The sequence below is a fragment of the Hippocampus comes genome, unplaced genomic scaffold (assembly GCF_001891065.2).
Source record: "Hippocampus comes isolate QL1 unplaced genomic scaffold, H_comes_QL1_v1.1 scaffold1, whole genome shotgun sequence".
NCBI classification, from domain to species: domain Eukaryota; kingdom Metazoa; phylum Chordata; class Actinopteri; order Syngnathiformes; family Syngnathidae; genus Hippocampus; species Hippocampus comes.
Window position 1 is genome coordinate 2064967 of NW_017805010.1, and position 6754 is coordinate 2071720.

General features: G+C 43.2%; 1 protein-coding gene across 5 annotated transcripts in view; it reads left to right on the forward strand.

Moving 5' to 3' along the window:
- rerea (arginine-glutamic acid dipeptide (RE) repeats a) overlaps positions 1 to 6754 on the forward strand; it is a 148262-nt gene that overhangs the window by 85696 nt on the left and 55812 nt on the right. The window lies entirely within an intron of this gene.

Here is a 6754-nt window from a genome sequence, read left to right on the forward strand (position 1 = left end):
CACACACACACACACACACACACACACACACACACACACCCGAGTTTTGCAAACGTATGTATCTATCCGTGTGGATATGGACGCCAACATGTGCATGTGTGTGTTGTGCATTCATGTCATGTGCTATGTTTGACGGGCTAAGAATGGGTAGGCGATATGGACTAAGAAAAATAACTTTTTTTTTTCACCTAATGATAATTGTGACGTTATTCGACAAAAACCATCACAAATCTACATTTGTTTCACAAAACAAGAACGGAATGACGGCGTTTCTGAACAACAGGTCATTTATTTTTTAAACGGCGTCCTACGTCTTCGGCAAAACATTACATAACAGTGCTCTGCCGCAATATTTAACAGTGGAGAAGTTGAAATTATGTCCAGGATATATGAAGTGTTTTCATTGATTTTTGTGACTGTTTACGTCACTTAAATGTCTACGACACCATCATCATCACATTTTGAGTTGCAGTAAGTGCACTGGTGTGCGACTGCCGCAGCTATCAGAATGAGAAAATGTCTTTAACTAGATTTCTGGCGAAGCTTTCTGTCAATTTATTTCATCTCGTAACGAGGTTCAATAAATTGTGGAGAATTTGTGAGAGACATCATCAAAGTTTTATGTGTAGCGTGCTACACATCAAAGGTTTACCATTTCTAGCTATTACAGAATGGAAAAAAAAGAAACATTTTTATATATCACTGTAATATCAAACATCAACATACTTTTTCCCGCTCACGTAAAATAATATATGTGAGCGTAATAGATGCGATAGCAGCGTTATGTCGCACTGCCATTTACTTGCTTTGTCATTGCTGTCGTTCGTGTTTGCTTAATTTGACGAGGGTTTCGTGTGTGTTGCTGAGCATTCTTTATCTTGTCTCTAGCAGTAGTGTCTTTGTGACGTTTCTCTCATAATCCTTCATTTGGTTAGCGGTGGATTTGTGGGTGACTTGCTCTTCACGGCGATCGTTTTGGCACATCTTGAAATGTTATTTTGACCAACATCAGTCTTGTCAACGCCCGAATCATTTCCAGCCTGATGGGCGACTCCTCCACTCCTACATTTCCTCAAGTTGAAGTAATGCTGTCTTCAGCTCAGCCACCGTGTCACATGAATGAATTCTAAAATTGCCCAATGAGGACTTAGATCACTTCCTCCTACTTTGCAGCCAATGAATGTACCCATTCGTGTTTTCTTTTGAGACATTATTAATACTCAATCATGAAAAATTGCACATTGTGAAATGAACATTGATGATAATATCGATGACGGTATATATATCGCCCGCTTCTACTATGAAGGTCAGTTTCATGTGTATATATATTTTTTATTTTAAACGAGCAGGCCTTACAATAGGGCAATTTGGCCGCTCAACAGCAGGCCTTTAATCGGATTCTAGATTGTACACACACACACACACACACACACACACACACACACACACACACACACACACATACACACACAGCGCCTTGACCAAGAGTCCCAGAGGAGACCTGGACTAGACAGAAATGAGTCTCTACAAAGGAGAAAAAACCCCCGCGTCTCCTCCAGGTGACCTTTCTCTCACTCTCCTCGCTTTCTCTTGCTCTACATCTGCATCTCCATGTATGTATTTGTTTGTGCGGGCGTATCTTGTCGTTCTAGGCTACAACAACAAGCCCCACTGGCTTTCCCCTGGCTTGCAACAAATCGCAAACGCCCGGCAACCTGTTTACGCTGCCAAATAAAATATTTTTTTTTTCCGGGAACAATATTAGATAACTTGGGTAGTTATTGTAAATTCTTGCATCGCAAAGCTGAAATACCCTCACGAACATGAAAATGATTCACACAATTTTCCCTTGGGGGGGCCACAGGAAGCTCTTAAGCTGTTCTGTTGTTGCTCTTAAAATGTTCTTGCTTCCTGCTTTTGCCACCGCATACTGAAAACAGCGGGCCACACAAGCCCACTTGGAGGTGAGCTCTCGTTAGACAGCAACACAGTTTCTTTCCCATCGCATTCTTCCCTGCATCTGTCCCTTGCCTCCACTTCTTTTCAAGCAGGGGTAACTATTGATCGACATCCCTTGCACCCTTCCTGTGCAAGACTGGGCTGTGAAGGCGCATCAGAGAGGAAGGAAATTTCATTGCCTCCCCTCCCCCTCTCCAACCAAACAACCATATCAATATCCTTTGCCCCCCCCACCTCCACCCCAACCCCACCCTGCCTTTCCGCATCTCTCCATCCAAGACTGGAACCGTCCCACTCGTGTCTTTTAGCTAATGACTTGTGAATCCAATTAGTGTGTATAAATACCCGAATGCGGCCATCACGCTTTCGTTTGTTGTCTCGTCCATGTGGATTGAAGCCCGTTCCCTTTCTTTTTCTGTCTTTTACTCAGAGGATATTTTCGACTTTGAGATGATTCACAGGCGTGTCATTCTATGTTACTCGCGCGCTTAAACACAAAGCGGAGCAGGGCTGCCAACAGTGGCATATGCAAGAACAAGTCCTGCAACATAGGGCAATCGTCTTCCCTTGTTTGTTCAGTCACCAGCTGCCACCGCAGTGTCGACAACAACCTCTCTGACTCATTGATCAAGCCGTATAGACCTCATTTTACTCTCCCCATGCTAAAATATCTGCCAAGAAAAGAGCAGCCACGAGTTGGAAGACATTTCAAACATTATTAACCAGAGTTCAACTAGGATTATTAGAGGTAAGTAATTGGAACACCGTGGTAATTATTTATGAATAGTAGAGGTGCAACAATTAATTGACACCTAATCAATTATCAAATTAATGGATCTTTATTTTTGATAAGATACCATTTTTGATGACATTTTGTCCAAATCATCAGTATTTCAGCTTCTCAATAATAAATCCTGTAGTCCTTCATGAACAGTGACCTATTCTTTGTGATCACTATAAAATGTTTTTGTTGTTTTTTTCTTTGAAAAAGAATCATCATTTTTGCCTATTTGCCAATAACTTGAATCAGAATTAATTTGTGAATTTTCTGCTCTGTCCATTTGGGAAAAAAAAGATATTTTTGAATAAAAGCGTGGACATCATTAGTTGCAGCCCTGTTGTATATTAAACTAAGGGATGGTCTTAATAATGGATTCATTTATAATTCAAATAGCGTTGATTGTGTGGGATTGATTAAACCACATCTTGAAGCAGTTGAGACAAAATGGAGTGCGCAACTTGGCTGCAACCGGCTGAGGCCCTGTTGATTCAAGTCTCATTTAGCTTGCTGATTAAAGAACAACGTGATGTCGGCTATGATCTACATTCACAAAGGCCAAAAGTGCAATTTAAAATATCCAATGAGAGAATACAAGAAGCAAACATTTCCCCCATTTGGATTGCTGATGGTTAATAACGACGTCGCGATAGACGACAGACACACTTAATATCTCATCAAGAACAATAATACACGTTAATACCCTCAAGTAACACGACTGGAAGCCTGTTGAAATACACTCCCACCGGTGTATTTTCCCAAGAAACACTTTGAAATGAACAAAATATGGTGTTGTATCTATCAACACACACACACAAAGACCCCCCACCTGGTGATGGTGAAATTTGGACTGCTGGTAACAAATCTCGTATTGAACAGGTTGTGTAATTAAAGAGGGGAAGAGAGGCTGTGTGTGGGTGTATGCATTGGCATACTTGCCCTGTTCCTGGAGGCAGAAACGCCGCAATCGCTTCATGAGCAAGTGAGGGCGGGGTACAAGGATGTGGGGAAGGAACAATGGGGGGGGGGGCAGCATGGATTGAACGTAGCTGACTTGGCCAATAACAGCAAATGAGGTTAGATTCAAGCAGAGGAGGTGCTGTGGGTGGGGGGTCAATGAGTGTTGAGGACGTGGACACAATGACTAGAACGTTGGCTGGGAAGAGGTAGGAGAGTGATGGTAGATAAAGAGGAGTGAGGAAGTCGATGGGTGGGTGGGCGGGAGGGACGGGGGGGTGAAGCAAAGGAGCAGACAGATGAGACTGAGAGAAAAATGGAGACCGAGGAGAGACAATTGAGGTTGAGGGAGAAGAATGTCTGATTGAAACAATGCTCAAATGGCAAATACGGTGGCATATTGTTCACTTCTTGTCTTCTTACGGGGTGCGGGCATATGCAGTATGAAATCAGACAAAAACACTTTAGAACAAGGGTGCCCAATACGTCAATTGCAATCGACCGATAGCTCACGGACTGGGCCCCCAAGTCGATCGCGAGGGGTGTCGAGGGGGGAAAAAAACCCCAATCCAAAACATTTGTGGTGCTGTGTGCTTGTTATGAATATGATATATTTTTGTGTGAATGCACACTGTACCCCTAGCATCCTATCAGTCTCTCTTAATAATCTCTCTAATAAAATGTAATTAAAAAGCAGGTCACCTTTAACTTACGGTGACCCGTGACCTGCATCACCGCAAGTTGTCATTGTTATTATCATTATTGTCATTCAGAGTTTGTTTCATGTACAATTCACAGAGGGCATTTGTAAAGAATGGGAATCTGGAGTGCCGGGAGAAGCTTTTTAAAACGGTACACGTGAGCTACAATCGTTCACACGCTGCAAAACTGCGTCCCATGCGTCCGCGTCAGGTCTCTACTAAGGTAATCAGTGATTTGCTTTTCACAAACTCACAAACCTTTGTGTCTACTTTATTTTTCTGCTTTGTTCATCTTCAGGACCATTATGGCTATTGCTCATCAGCGCATGCGTAAGTGCGTGCGTATGCGATAACGGGTCGATCGCGGGAGGTTGGTTGATCGAAAAGTAGATCCCTGCTTTCGAATATAGATAGCATGACTTGCCTAATCATGTCCAGACACGATAGCAGTCGACGGCATCCAGCTGGAATGGCCCATTTTTCACTCCAAAACTCTCCTTGATATATTTTTGGGAGAATTATTTTGGCTTTCATTTTCAATATCATGAATTTGTTTTGGAGAACTCCGTAAAAAAAAAAAAAAAAAAAAAAGAAAAAAAAAAAAAAAAAAAAAACTTCTCCCACAGCACCCCTTGCTTCTGTTGACCAGACATGTTTTCGGACCATTTGCTCAGGACCGCGCCGTGCCTCGGCAAGTACGATGTACGAGTCGATCAGTAGTGTTGCCGAGCAACGGAGGGCGATCCCGCGCTGCACATTTTGTTCATAAGCAAGGTCGCGGCGGCAGTTAGCTTCCCACGATTCGTTGTAGGCCTTTTTGCATATTTTGCGGGAAAAATCTAGATGTTATAATGACGTTTACGTTGTAAAGGTGCTCGTCGTAAGCAAAATCGGCAAATGGTAAATGCATTACGTGAAATCGGGACTTTGAAATGTGAACATTATCAGGGTGAAAAACGTAAACGTGGATGTCGAAAAGACGTCAATTTTTAACATAGTCTTAAGAAAACCTTTATTAGTCTCTCAATGGAGGTTTTCTTAAGACTATGTTAAAAAGTCTTAGTCTTAGTCCTAGTCTTGCCATCTGCATCTCATCCCAGTGAAAAATTCCAGCCTCTTGTGGCTCTTCTTATGCCTGCAGTGTCACTCCTCACGTTGGACAACAAAAAAAACACTTTATCCGATACACTGATGTTCATTCAAGTTTCAGAGTAGAATTGTGACAGCCATGTGGTTGCGGTTTGTTTTGTGCGGCATAGCAACAACAGCACACTTCCTCTATACACATACTGTATGACGCATATCTCACTTAAAAAGTATGCTGAGTGCTGTTTCTTACATCTTTACCTTCTTCATGTTTGATGAAAACGCAAATATGTGATTGTCCTTTTTTATTTTTTTTTTTGTGGTGCTGTTAATTAGCTATGCGAGGATGTCCTCGAGTTAATTAAGTTGGATACTGCGACCTCGATGTGTGACTCAATGTGGTTTTGGAGAACGCAGTCATGTTATCGCCCCGATCCAACCTCCATGGAGCGTTATCCTTGCATGACGTACTCGGTGATGTGTGCCCAGTAAGTCCAGGAAAGGCAAAATGTCTCACTATGATGTACAATCTTTGAATTTCTTGCACCAAATAGTCTCTTCTATTCATGCGATGGTAAGCGATTCACTTGACAGGCATCACTTGTCACTCCTGAGGGCTGCGTTCCCTGTTTTTTATCACCCACCCTCGCCCATTGAACATTTTTGAAATGCAATTATGGATCAGTGAGCACCGCCATCAGTCGTACTTCTTGTTAATATTTATCAAGTGGAACAGCGGCCGCCGCCTTCTCTCGAGAAAGGGGCACTGCAGTCATTAGGTGCAATCTCGTACGCGTGCGCGCGTGCACGCATGAGCGCGCGAGAGAGAATCGCCGAGCTCTCTCTTTTAATTCCCTGGTCCACTCGGCTGCTGTAACCGAGCGGCTACATTTCACAGGCGTGAACGTTTGGAGTTTCTTGCCTTTCTCAATTTTGTGTGTGTGCCTATGGAGCTGTCTTCAAGTGTCCGCTTGTATCTGCTCTCTCTGAGAGGAAGCAGCTTTGACAAGGGCATCTTGCCTATGTAGACATGGCCAGCCAGCTGAGTCTGCTGCAAGCATTTTGATTGAAGCATTCTGCCGTTAACGTTCTCCCATTGAGTAGCGGCGGCAGCCTGAAAGCAATAGAAGCATACAGCAACAGCTACCGACCACTCGCTAGCCTTTCGTTGTCACTTACCTTCAAATGGAGAACCGTACAAAAATGGTCGTAGTCATTACCTGTGATTAGGCTACAGCAGGTTAACACGTCAAGTACCCCCCCCCCCCCCCTT